Source organism: Siniperca chuatsi, linkage group LG17, assembly GCF_020085105.1.
Source record: "Siniperca chuatsi isolate FFG_IHB_CAS linkage group LG17, ASM2008510v1, whole genome shotgun sequence".
NCBI lineage: Eukaryota > Metazoa > Chordata > Actinopteri > Centrarchiformes > Sinipercidae > Siniperca > Siniperca chuatsi.
In genome coordinates this window covers 13,053,582-13,068,289 of record NC_058058.1, presented here as the reverse complement: position 1 = coordinate 13,068,289, position 14,708 = coordinate 13,053,582, and the positions used below count along the sequence as shown (strand labels likewise).

Sequence of the window (14,708 nt, the reverse complement as noted above, 5' to 3'; positions counted from 1 at the left end):
TGCTACAATGTGGATATTTTCGGTGACCTCTTTACTGGGACAAAGGAGGCTGCAGATCGATTCGTTACACCTTTTTAGCGAGGCTTCTGGTGAAGGGGAGGGGCTCTGAATCCACAAGAGGCTCCATTAATAGCCAACACTCCGTCCTAACTATTATCCACCATAAAGTGTTTATAAAGGGCACACAACTGGGCTAATGTTATCTCAAGTGAGACAGCATGATATATCCGTTTACTGCAGCGTCTGCTGGAGAGGATAGTGAAGAAGAGAGGAGGAAAAAGTCTTAAAGTTTGTTTTTATTACTGGGTGATAAAGGGTGCGGTGGTAATCACAACATAACTTGGATGGCATGAGAACTGGCTCGGTTCAGACTGCATGCGCTCTTCTTCCGTCTGCGGCCAGCCACAGGACTTTGGGACAGTAACCACCCCGCTACACCGGCTCCAGCTCGGGCTACGATCGGATCATTTACAAGAAACTGGATTACAAACTTTCTGCAAACCGCCCTTGCCAGTCCTGGTTTAACTGATTCTGGTGAGTTTCTGAATTTACCTCTCCGACCTCACGTTTCCACAGTGAACAGATAATAAAGAAAAACCGCTGCCGGGTGTCGTCTCCTCATTACGCACAGCAGTGAAGCTCCTCAGAAGATGGCTGCGTTTTTACGCTCGGTATTTTTGAGCCACTGGCTGTCTGCAAAAAAACCGATGATGTGCGCAGCGAAGGTGTCTGAGGTCGCCTATTATGTGGTAAAGAAATACCAAGTACCGCCCCAACATCTGTCTATCCCTGTCTGTCAAAGCGGCCTGCCTGCTGATTGATGGAGCCGCCTTACGTCACTAATGTTTCCATCCCAAAGTCTGCGGACTGACAGACAGACAGAGAGCTGCAGCTCTTAAATTATTGTTCTTGATCTTGGAGGTGCTTTATACACATTTCAAATGTATGTCTACTTATCATATAAATGTCACATGAATACTAAGGTTTAGCTTTAACGCCTTGTTTTGTAGCCTGTGCTGGCTCACTTAAAACAATTGTTAATACTGTTGTTGAAGATTAAGTTAACTCTTGAATTTGCTTTTCTGTGAGGTAAATCCAGTATGACTGTACAATGCAGGACTGAGCTGAGAAAGCAGTAGTGGAAGAAGTACTCAGAACTTTTAAGTAAAAGTAGCAATACCACAGTGCAGAAATACTCTGTTACAAGTAAAAGTCCTGCACTCACAATTTTACTTAAGTACAAAAGTATTAGCATCAAAATATTCCTAAAGTACTAAAAGTAAAAGTAATCATTATGCAGAATGGCTCTTTTCAGATTAATGTATATTAGGAAACTATAATTACTGATGCATTAATGTGTACATTAATGTGTGCAGCTGGTAAAGGTGGAGCTCATTTTAATTACTTTATATCCTGCTGGTTAGCTTGTGACCGCCCCAGGATCAATAACATGTTCTTATCTTAACCTATATTAAATACATAATAATTTATTTGTTGATTATATTTAGTATTAACAATGTGAATCTGCAAAGTAACTACAGTTATCAAATAAATGTAGTGGATTAAAAAGCATATTTGCCTCTGAATTGTAGTAATGTAGAAATATAAAGTAGCAGAAAATGGAAATAGTAAAGTGCAAGTACCTTTGTACTAGAGAGTAAGTACAGACAGTTTAACAGTTTTGAGTAAAGGTACTTACTCTCCACCACTGTTGTAGTTATTACTGCAGCAAGTCATCCACAAAACCAAAACATAAAACGGCTGTAATTACACCATGGACGCAGATGTAAACCGATTCACAGCTTCTGAGTGAAGTTAACATGTTTTTTTATTACACAATATCTTTTACTAGTTTTCGTGATAGGACTACAGGACAATATTAACCATCTAAAGTAGAATAAGAAAAACATTGTGTTTGATCATTAATTCGAAAAAAAATCATAGTTTTTAGCTTTTAATCTGTTTTCCACCTTCAGTGCTCATGAAGATGATCTTTATTCAGGAAAACACAGACGTAAGTGAAAATTAAGAATAAAATGAACCCACCTTCTGTCTCAAATATACAATATAAACTAGACTATATTGTTGTAGCCATTTTTATTTTTTGGTGTTTAGTTTAGTGAGTAAGGCATCCTCGCTTGCTCTAAAGGTTGTAGGTCTTTAGGGGGCAGAGACACAGCAGAGGAGCTTGTGCATGGATCTGATCCTGGGCCAGCAGGGGGGGACATGTGGTTCGAGAGGCAGGGGTAGTAACCATCTCTGCACATGAACAGGACTTATTCAGAATGAGCGCACGCTCAAATTTTCATCATAAAATGACAAAGTTTGCTGTTATTACGATCAGTTTTCTGTTTTTGTAGTGAATTTCTTTCACAGCGTTTTCTACGGCATCTTGCTCGTTTTCATTCACTTTCTTTCTTTCCCTTTTCTTCTTTGTCCCTCATCTCTTCAGATGGCATACACACAACTACTGTGAAAGTACACACATTTTAAGAGTGTCATTTGATGTGTATTTGTGACCTCAGAGCTGAATTGCAGCAGTCTGTTAAAAACACACACACACACACACACACACACACACACACACAGCCAACAGCTGGGCTTTTATTTTAAAAGAATTTCCATCCTATGGCACTGCTCCTCCCTGAAAGTCACAGACATTGTTTAAACTTTACAGCCGAGATAAGAAATATACTGTTTGGGAATTTGCACTACTCTCTTTATAACCTGTGACCTAATAAATATTTTTTTTATATATATATATATGTACACACACACACACACACACACACAATGTGTTCGATGCACAGGGACTTCAAATATGTATTTTTCCAACAGCCAGCCGCATATGATCAGGACATTATGATCCAAATTGCTTGCTACAGTAGTTACACTACCTGCGATCCAACCACCCGTGTCCATGTGCATGTATGACAAAAGCCGAACACACAAACAGTTGTTTCCCCACCACCCCCAACTTGTATACATGAAGCCCCTCTTCTACAAACTGTGGCACAGTGACAACATGATGACATGTCGTCCTGTTTCCTGGAGAACATCCATGTAGTCGTCATGTACATTTCCATACATTATTCTCTTCTTTCCTTTGTCTCTTTCTTTTTTTCCCCCTCCTAGGTCTGACATGACCAGCTAAAGAGAAGCTATTAACAAACATTGTACTGCAAAGGAGTCCTGCAGGGTGTCACATCAGGTGAGTTATCTTGTTTGAAAAAGTTGATACTCTCAAACTCATATGACCAAATCATAACAAAAATGTTTTTCTTCTTTCCATGTAAATACTGTAACTTTGAATAACAGTGTGTGGTTTTCACATAGAAATAAAACTAAATATTTTCACATGAAACCCCATAATTACAATTCATACTGAGCTATGTTTTCATTCGGACCTTTTTCTGTATGCCACCTAACAATTCTGAAAATGATTTGTAAAATCTAATGAGCAGTTTAAAAAAAATAAAATAAATAAAACCAAAGTCATGCCCTGAGGTTTGTGTGTTGACTTACACAAGTCATGGTGTGTTAATTGCCGGTCAAACATGTGACACAAAAACATATGCAGCCTATTATTATTACTATTATTATTACCTCTGTCTCCTTTTCCTGTTTCGTCCTCTTTGTCTTTTTTTTATCTTTCTCCTCTCCTACTTTTAGAGAGTGCATCACATGATCCTTTTACATGATCTATTTTTGAAAAAGAACTGATTCACACTAAAATGATATACAGTAAAATGTGTGTCGCAGCCACACACTGTAGCATGATTTAATTCATTTACCATCCTTCTTTGACGTCGTAAACAAGCTGAAAACCAGTTTTAGAGGAACTGTTTGCTCTGCAGTAAAGAGAAGTTTTTATACTGATAAAGTATACCGATTACTATATTAAGATAATGCTTTCATTTGGTGGAATTGACAGATTTCAGTTACGTTTAAGGATATATTTTGTATTATCATGCTTATGGCAAAGTATATTGAAAAAAATCATGACGACATAAACCAAGAGTTTAATGCCGACCTCTTAATATTCCTAAATAATTAATGTTGTGTTGCAGATTTTGGCCTGTGGCTAACCACCCGAGCTATTTTGAAGCCATAAACCTCTGATGTCAAAAGGTATGGGCTCCTCTGGCATGCAAGTACAAGCAGTGTACCATAAATGTTCTGTCAGGGGTCTGTGGTGTTTAACGTCTCTGTGATTTGCTTTTTGACAAACCTCTTCTTTTTATATTCCAATGTTAGTTGTGTAGAGATCTTCCACAGCGCCGGACTTCTAAACTTATCCTTGGTGGACTGAAATACAGCGTAATCTTTTCCCTTCGTGTCATTCAAATAAGTTAACATTTGGAATGATGAAGGCTTACAGCTTATGATAATACCTCTTCATAATCTTGAGTAATCTTCAATCAATGATGGGTCCTATCAGATTCCAGACACTCATTGACAGCCTGAATATAAGAATATATAATAAAAAATTAATAAAGAAGAGGCTCTAACTTTGACATGAGCTATATCTCCACATCTATCAGATAAGTCTGCATAATTAAAATGCCAAGTGTGAGTATGGGGGGGGGGGGGGTATTTTATAGAGATTTACTTTTCCATGACTTGTTTAATGTGTAGACTTAAAAAACGAATATGTTGCTGTAGTTTTGACAATGCAATTAAAGGTTTGTAATCCCCTCCTGAGCTTTTTTGATTTTGTCAGTTCGGACGAAGAATGTGATGAAATGCTGTTCAGCGGTGACAGATGCAAGTTTATTAAAGGATTCAAGTCTCGCAGGGGATTCATGGTGTTATTTTATAGCAACACGAAAGAGGAGAGGAAGCAACTTCAGCTTGTTTACATGAACTATGAAATAGTTGTTCAGCAGAATATATACAGAGCATCAGGAAGCACTGTTTTTTTTTCTCCCTTTTAAACGTGAGCTACATTACATGCCACCACAGGCAAAACTTTATCTGAGATTCCCTGCTTCCTGGAACAACCTTGCTAAAAATCCATACCAACTTGGCTAAATAAAGTGACATATTTCATGTTTCAAAATACCAGCCTCTCTGACATGCACACTCCTTCCCTCTCCTCCTCCCTTGGCTTTTGTTTTCTTTGACACGTGCACTCCAATTAGCATTTTCCAGCCATTAAGGAGAGAGAAGCAGCCAAATGTTTGTCTCACCAAGCTCCTTTTTCCGACAAGACTCTTTGAGCCCCTGTGAAAAAAAAAACAACAACATTCAGACAGACTCAATATTATCCTCAATGTTAACATGATCATCTTCACATAACAATTACCAATAGCTTTGTTTGGGAAACTGGTGTGACAATGCAACCACTGGCGTTTATGAGAGCCGTTGTCAGTCTGCATTTGGAGCAATTAAAATGATTAAAATGACTTTTTATGAGAGAACACAAGCAATGAGGATTATTTTCTTCCTCAGTGAAATCCTGTAATCAGTTAAACATTTTAATTTTGTAAATATTTCCATTTCTCAGATAGAGGAATACATTTACATCCACAGTATGACTTCTGAGCACAAGGAGCTTCCTATAACATTTTGCGATAAAATACACAACAGTCTCTTGAGGATTACATGCAAAAACTGTATCATAATGTTCAGTAAGTTAGCAGTCGAGCTATTTTCTTATCAGTGCTCTTACATGTCAAATTAGTGCTTTCTAATATTCAGCTTTATTCCTAAATTTAAATCTGCAAATCTCAAATTGCACGGATCCCTTGCTGTGGGGCTTTGGCAGGAAAAATCTGTCATTGCTGCTGGTGTGCTGTACATTAAGGGAGAAAACGCTCTTAAAAAGGTGCTTTTCTGACATTAAAATGACTTGTGTGCACAGCGCATCTCGATCCGTGCAGTTTGAGGCATATATTTATGAATAGGAACCTTTAATTAGGGCTTGTGTTTCCTCCCTAGTCACATTGAGGGATGGTCCTCGCCGACATTCATTAATGATAATCACCAAGAGCGATGGCATAGCTACAGGCCAAGTCTCAGGGGACCCGACACTTGAAAAGAAGCATTAAATTACACAGAGGGACTCTTTAATTGCAAAAAGGAAAATATATAGCCATCATTGTTAAATATGATCTTTTGTAAGCCTTTACTGGTTCAAGGATTTGTCTAAGGGTTTCTTATCCTCAAACTCTTTCAAAGGAATCTAGAGCCACATTTCTGCAATAATACACCACAGGGCCCTTTTTAAAAAACACTTCTCTTCACCCCTCTTGGTTTTCTTTATTGCAAACCAAGCAAAAACTGTGAATATATGACAGTTTTATAAATTTGCATTTTGGTGTAAATTCAGATTTGACATGGAATTCAAATGCAAGTCTGGATCTACATTCATGCTTTCAAAAAGTGGTGCATTACTTAAAGGTTCATGTGAGGAAGGTATAAACATAACACCTAAAACAATACATTGAGTCTACTCACCCTCAATCTGTCTGAAACATGCGATTGTTCAGTTCAAAACTGTTACCTAACTGTAACTTAACCTTTTTTAAAAGAATAAACTGGACTTGTAACATACCTTTTTATTTTTATTTATCCATTTTAATTATTGTTGTTGCTATTTTGTTATCCTTCTTCATGTTTTACCCATTGCTTAACTTATGTGTTTATTCATTTACAATTATGAATTAGCTGTTATTTGTCTTCTTGTCTGGCTGAATTTTTCTTGTCCTTGTGGGGAGGGGGACCAGAAAAAGAAAACATATATGTGTTTCATATGTTGTATAAACTGTTGTTTGTTAATGAAAGGATCTTGGTCAAAAAAAGGTTGTGCATGAACACACACAGACACACGCATACACACATTTGTACTCACACACACCCAAACTCCTGACCTAATTGCTCAGTCTCACTCAACTAATTAATCACAGCTGACTTAACATGGTGACAAGGTTAGGAAGGTGACATTCTCCAAAAATCTGTCTTTCTGCCTCCTCTTTCTCTTTTTGCTTTTCCCTTTCTAGCCTTCCTTATTCCTTACTTTGGTTTGCTTCTTTACCTTTTCCTTATCTTCTTTCTTTGCTTCTTTCTATTCCTTTCTTCACCTATTTCTTTCATCCCATTTTCTTCCACTTCACCCTTTACTTCTTTCTTTCAATTTCTCTGCTTCTTTCATTCCACATTTCTTTCTTTCTATTCCTCATTCCATTTCTTTTTTCTTCACTTCCATACTTCGTTTCCTGTCTTTTTTCCTATCAGATGATGTCTAGTTGGAATCCAACTGGAGAGCATAACTTGGCCCACTTCTATTTTTACCTGTTATTGGGGGTGGGGGGGACTTTGCAGAGGTGAGAGTGGGCATGCTGGGAAAGAAGGAGGGTTAGGGGCGGGGTCACAATGCTCCATTAATCAAAAAGAATGACACTCATGTCGTCCCTGACAACCATCCTGCCACCCTTACGTCTATTCCCCTCCTCCTTCATCCCACTCAAACAGGACAACTTTAGTGATGGGGAGGGTGAAGAGAGAAGAGAACGACAGAAAGAGGGGGTGAGCGAACTTTATTAATCAAGCATCTCAGATTAATTGTTATGAAGTGTCACCCATAAATTCTCCATTTGGATTTAATAATCTTGGAGGTAGACTTAACAATCTCTGTCGTGATTTGAGTTTTATTGAAGAGGCTGCAGAGGGAGGGAGAGAGGGAGAGACAGAGAGGGAGAGAGATGCAGTGACACAAATAGCTTCTCAGCGGACAGTCCCTCTCTGCATGACAGTTATGAAATACAATTATCAGCGAGATCTGCTTAAGAATTCATCAACTGCACCCCTGCCATCCAAGGAGAGCAGGGTAAAAAAATCCTACATACAAAGCAAGTCTTAACTGATAAGACTTCTCTTTTCCCTGCAGGCCTTAAAGTATCATTTCAATTTTTCTCTGTCTCTGACATGTTAAGTCACTGTAAAGGTATGATACGCATATTGCTTTGATAGGCCCCTGTGCATTATATTAAAGCATAAATCATTAGGTAATCAGGGAATATGGTAAATGACACACCACATGCAAATCACCGAGGTAGTGAGTAGTTTGTTTGGGATGTATTACCCGTTGGTTTGCATCAGGGTCAATAATAGCAGTTAATATTCCCGTGCAGTGAAAATATACTGTCACTGAATTGTACAACACCCTGTCAGCTCTCAAAAGTAACAGAATCATAAAACGCAAATGATTTCAATCAATTGTCGTCTAATTGCAGTCATATCTTTTGAAATGAATGAAAAACAGCCACTATGTAGGTTGACAGTATGCATAAAATTAGCATAGCTTTGCATATTGCAGTGCTATTAATGTTAGTTTTATTGGAGGCTTGGGTTTTCCTGCTTTTGCATGTTGGCGTTGTCTTGAAGGAACAAGGACAAAACAGTCCAGATAGTTGATAGTTATAGAAGTGGTTTACCTCTACCATCATTAAGACACTTTAGCAAAGTGGGGCTAATTTCTACCTCAAAGTGTAGCATCTGGCCTTGTTTCTATCTGAGAAAAATATTTTGTCTGATCCGGGGAAGCTATTTCCTAAGAAAAGTAATCTGCCCGGTGAGGATGGGTTGACAAAAGACAGATCTGAGGGATTGAAAATGACTCTGTCTTTGTTCAGAATAATAATGGAAAGTCTTTATGTGACAATTTTTGGGAAATGCTGGAGAAGCTTGTTAAACATGTGCCTTTAACTACACGTTCCCCTCCGCCAGATATCATCCTGATCAATGACGCCCCGGCTCTGTGAAAAATGACGATAGCTGGAGCCGCTGTAAATGTTTTAGCTATCAACACTGCTTCATCCCCCGTCACCCAACACCATGGCCAATCCTTCACTGACACTACATCATGGCCTCGGCCTGGTTAAATATAAGCCCATCTTCTCCCATCAGTAATTGCAGATGTCTGCTCGTGATGTGTGACTTCCGAATGATTCCTTCACTTCAAGCTCATCTGTTTTAGTTAGTCCGGAGCACTAATTCAATGAGATGGTGGAGAAATGTTTAAATAATGTTGTGACACTTGAGCACTGCAGAAGGCTGGACTACAGGCAACCCCTTGGTGTGTTTACATGCACTGTAATAATGTGATTAAGACCAGAGGAAAGCAACACAAATTACTACATCTATCATGTTAACTCTTTAAGTTATATCATATGAATTAAGGTCGTAATCAAAGTATGTAAAACTCGATTAACAGAGCGTGATTACACATCCCACTTTGAAATTACTCGTCTTTAAAAGTCTTTATCAGTAGAGTGAATGCAAAGTGGTTTGTCTGACATTTTTATGCTTAGCTGAGGTGGAAAAGTTGACTGGAAAAAGAGAAGATGTAATGATTTTTTTTTCTCTAATACACTTTGACGTTACCAAAAACTAAAGAATAAAAAGAGCATTGGTAGTGTCTGGGGTGTACGTAACCGCAACGTTCTTGGTTTGAGGTGAGATGGGGGCCTTGTTGCAGGCCACTTCCTATATCATAGGGGATGATAAAAACACCACAGGATATATAAAATAAAAAAACAACATAAATGCCTTCTAATTTAGGAAGCACCATGGCATATCAGTTACTGGTGCTCAATTATTATGTATATTATTCTTAGCTGTATTGAACCTTTAGCACTTATGCTAACATCAGTTTTCTCATATCGAATTCTGGTTTTTGCATGAACACTACAGGTTGGTGCTGTGTAGTATCTTGTACTGTTTATAGTATTGTTTTCCTCCTGCCCGTGTGGTATGAAACCATATATGCTGTCACTGGTGTTTGGTGTCTGCCACATGGAAACTGTCCTCCCAAGAAAAACCACAGAATTAGTCATTTCAGCAAGTGCACCAAAATTACATATGTTGATGGTCAAGTGAAAAAGCCCTCTAGAGAATGTAGTAATTATGTCTGGAGCAAAGGTGGAAGTCAGGTGACGTTATTATTGAGCAACATTAAGTCGTTTTCTATCGCCAGTCGACGTTGGTTTCTTTGCATGACCACGATCATTACCTGATGTCTATGTCTATGTGTCTATGAAACTCGCGAAAAATGTGAAAAGCCCTATCTAGAGCCAGTGATTGATTTGTCTATTCTGGGCTCTGTAAAAACATGGCGGTGCAACATAGCGGACTCCGTGGAAGGGAACCCGCTCCCTCTGTAGATAAAAACGGCTTATTCTAAGGTAACAAAAACACAATGATTCATATTTTGAGGTGATTATACACTAATGAAAACATACTTATGAATATTATATTCCATTTCTGCCAATAGCTCCTCCTAAATGTTACACACTGGACCTTTAACTATTAATCAATCAATCAAATATATAATCTTGTCACATATTTGTTGGAAACACACACACCAATTCACATTTTATTTTGCCCACATTTCAGAAATTCGCTTAAAACATGTTTCAACATTTTATGGAACTATTTTTCTACCACAATTCTGCATCATTACACCTACAAATCGAGCACCTTAAAATAATTTGAACAGTACGATACATTGTTTCTACTGAATAAAAAAAAAATAGAAGATCTAACTCTCCACCCCACTGCCCCCTCCATTCATTGCGTCTGCCCCAGTGGTCAAGGACACCCATATCAGTGGACGTCAGGGTAAGCCCCATCCATCAGAGGGCTATGGGTAATGGAATCAACTGGTGACAATGATCATCAGCACTGCAAACAATGGGCCATAAACATCCCTTGACAAGTGGTCAAATGCGAGAAAGGCAAGGTGGGGGTTGGGCGAGGGTTTGAGGGATTTTATGTGAGCATGTGTGTGTGTTCATGTGTGTGCGTCCACATGTGTGAGTCAGTCAGACTGAGACAGAGGCTGTAACGCAAGGTGAAATGGTGCTGCAGAGTAGCAGAGAAATGGTGAGGAAGATATCTCCCTGGGGATGATGCAGTGGGCCACCACGCTACCTCTGAAAACAAATGTCCCCTGCGGGTCGGAGTTCAGACATGCCTCAGCTCATTTTAAGAGTTTGCTTCCTCTACTTTCTCTCTATCTTCCTTTTTCTCTTTCCTTTAAGATGAGTTTTGTTTTATCAGATCACTTGCAGCAGTAAGGGCCAGGGATAACTAGGGAGAAAGATTTATATATACACCTTTGCCTGCTTTTTAATGAATTTTCATTCAGTATAGGAAATTGCAAAAATGAAAACTTCTAACCTGGATAAAACACTTCTAGTTCAAGCCTAAAACTGCTTGCTCCTGTTGAAACAGTCTAAGTAAAATGTGTCCAATCATTGTATCCCTTCCCCTCTCATTCAGTGCTGAATGAAACCCAATTAGAGAGAAGTTGAGGATTTCAAAGAAAGCAGAAAGTGGATTTTTTTCTCTTCATGCTAAGTTTTCCATCGCAAGAAGTAGTTGTTGCTTTTGTCAAGCTGGGTGTTTCGTCACTCCTTTTTTTTGTCAGCTGGTTTCTGTCTCTGCAACACACACACGTACACACACACCAGTTTAATTAGCCATCATTTGTCTCAGCTTTCCCTCTTTTCCGCTGTTTATCCAAACGTCAGGAATGACACTGGCCAATTAGTGCAATGAAATAGTTTAACCCTCTCTAACACTTGGAACAGTACAAACCAAGTGGGATATTTGCTCGGCGCTAAAGGACTGGTGTGTTGCATCCATGCGCCAGTGTGTGTGTGTTGAGGTGTAAGGGGGCTCAAACAAAAGAAAATTGAATGAGAAAGCACAGCCGGTGTTTGGTAGAGATATGTTTCTTGTTTTTCTCTATTATTAGGTCAATATTATTTGTATAATTTTAATTTCAGGCTCATCACACAAAAGAGGGCTTTGCTATTGGCACAAAACATGTGTGATAGTGTGATAGAGAGAATCATTATTTTATGTTTTGTCATTAGTGGCAGACTAAATTGACCCTAAGATTGGCTTGCTCTTCAAAAATCCAGAAATCCAGGGCAACAGCTGGATAATGGGTGCCGTAGTGATTTACTAATTGTCTTCAAATTAATAATTGGCAAAGCTTTAGCTGAAGTGCACATCTAAGTACTCTTTGTCATTCACTTGTATCTTCAGAAAACCCCCCCGCAAAAGGCAGCTGAGGCGATATCATTAGCAGTCTCTCCAAATTGAAACAGTCATCAAGAGTGTCTTTAAATGTCTCCGGAAGCTTTTTGTTGAGTGCAAATGACATCTCGCTCATTTTGCTGGTGGCTACATGACTGATGTGTTGAATAAGAAAAGTCCGTTTTGACGCTTTTGAAGGCTGCGGGTTTGAAGTATATGATTCTGAAGTGCCAGCATATGCTTAGTGAGATAAGTAATTTGACACACAGACATCACAGCCTGCAAATCTTTCGTCTGGCTGCCTTGAGTGTCCACGTCGGGCGCTTTTTCAAGAACACTTTACAACTGTCACAACTGACTGTCAGCGTGCAAATGACACACGCAAACAAGCTCATTTTGAACACAGATTAAGACAGCTGTCATATCAAAAAATATAAATTCATCCGGACTAAAAATACCATTAATTCTATCTCAGGCGTTTTAAAATTTAATTTGCTATTTAAGAACTAAAGAATCTTCCTTTTTAGCATCAGTTTGTTCATTAGAGTAATTAAATTAACCACTCATCCTCGTGAGAGAAGCTAGATTTAAAGCCAGGAGTCATTGAAAGCAACACAGCAATATCACAGCCGTTCAGATGACAGAAAAGCTTCCCCTGCTGTTATTTCTCCCTCTGATGAAGACATTTGACTGAGCTACCTAACATAAAAGACACAGACAAATAAAGACACTGTATATATATGCTTACACACGAACACATGTACATTCGCACACACACACACCAGACGGGGGGGTGGGGGTCAGAGCTGCAAACGAAGTCGCTGACATTGTGGCACTTCTTTGGCAGCGTTGTTCAGGTGTCGTCTGCACACAGGCTTCTGAATAAATGGATCTGAAATGATTTACCTAGGGTATCTGCCACCTGAGCACAGACACATGCATAGCTCCCTGCACACACACCCACCACGACATACACACACAACACAAGCTTCTTCCCCTTTCTCCCTGTTGTTCATACAGAGACGCTGATGCAGAGCCACACAAACACCATAAGGGAAAAGAGAGAAATCTGGCAGAGCAGCATCCTATTGTGTCGTCACATTATCTGACAAATACAGAGATTTACCAATGTGAGTTTTAACATTCAGTTTAGACTCTCATTGTGTGATTTGAGTTGATTTATACCCATTTGTTTTCAGACATAATGGAAAATATGACTGAGGTCACACTAAGAACAGCCGATTCGCTTCTCCAGCAACGTCTGCAACATTATCAGATGAAATATCCACAATTACATGCTAACAACAAGAGACGTGTCTACAGAGGCAGCAGCACACACAACGACTGGCTCAGGGCAAGACATCCGGATTGCAGCTACAAGCCACTTGCAATCATCCTGGAGAAGAGTACATCTCTTTGTTTTTGTGATAAAAATGCAGCGTATGTGAGTAAATAAATACACTGTGTATGTAAACTGTTAACACTTTGCAGCCATAAAATCAGCTGAATATAAAGCTTTGTCTTTGTGTGTTGTTTCATTCTAAAATTATATGATCATCTTTTGAAGAACATATTGATAAATAAATGAATAGAAGTGCTGCCATGATAGTACAACACATAACTTAAATACAGGACTGTTATTAAACAGTTTCTTGAGGATGGATGGTAAATACTGTTTTTAAACAATGAGACAAGAGATGCAGTTCTTACTTTTTGGAGAGAACTGTTAATTTCACAAAGTTAAGGTAGCATACACATGAGCATTTGTGATACATTACAATAACAGGGCTTTCACAGCAAACGAACAAGTGTGATATTGTGCAGAGCAAACCCATTATTTCCAATGAAGAGAGCAGCTGCGTGAGCCATAGTGGCATGTACTTTCCTCATTTTTCACCAGATTTTGCAGCCAAAGTTCAAGTAAATTGAAAGTTCAAGTAAATTGAACTTTGACCCCAAATACGCTTCACCTCCACAGTGCACATCCAATGGAATTCTGTCATCAACAGGAAACAAAGTTCGGATCAATTTCACTGTAAAGAAAAATGGAGAAAACCTTTTTTTTTGCATCTCTGTATTCCCAGAGTTATCCAACTCTACTCTCCAATTCTCCTGGAATTTGAGTAAAAAATCTCAAGCATGTCAGAAAAAATCAGAGAGGATATAAGAAAATGTAATATTGTAATTGTTTATATTCCAGCGTAGACCACATCTTAGCCTGTTTCCTTTGAATCATTGCACACATCTCAGATTTGTTCAGCCATTCAAATAAATAATGAATAAATAATAATAACTGAAGTGAAATAAAATGGCAATTCAGTGCGATTATCATCCCAGTTAACTGCTTTGTAAGAATACTGTCTGTGCCGTGATTCATTCTATGCATTACCTCATGAAAACTATGCCCTCTATGCACAAAGGACAATATCTCATGTCTCTAAATGATGCCTTTAGGTCAGCAGATGGCATGAGCGATGAGTGCAGTGTGTGAAAATATTCAACACATTCAGTGAAAAAGTACATTTTTTGCATAATGCAGGTAAATGGTGTCAAATAGTTAAATGTTTTTACTGCCCTGTTCCAGGTACACAGAGGGTTAACAGTTTGCCTGTCCAGCTCTGATGGGAGACACGTCCCCAGCAGATGGGCAAAAAGTT

General features: G+C 38.7%; 1 protein-coding gene and 1 long non-coding RNA gene across 5 annotated transcripts in view; one reads left to right on the top strand and one right to left on the bottom strand.

The window, feature by feature from the left end:
* tshz1 (teashirt zinc finger homeobox 1) overlaps positions 1 to 14,708 on the bottom strand; it is a 171,506-nt gene that overhangs the window by 30,420 nt on the left and 126,378 nt on the right. The gene's annotated exons all lie outside the window — the stretch shown is intronic.
* Positions 144 to 13,535, top strand: LOC122864264. Of its 2 annotated transcripts, XR_006375191.1 has the most exons (4): positions 144 to 534; positions 3,136 to 3,211; positions 4,071 to 4,131; positions 13,251 to 13,535. It is a non-coding gene; the product is annotated as an uncharacterized LOC122864264 (long non-coding RNA). The 2 variants fall into 2 exon arrangements; XR_006375190.1 differs by lacking the exon at positions 13,251 to 13,535 and having other exon boundaries at positions 145 to 534; positions 4,071 to 5,207.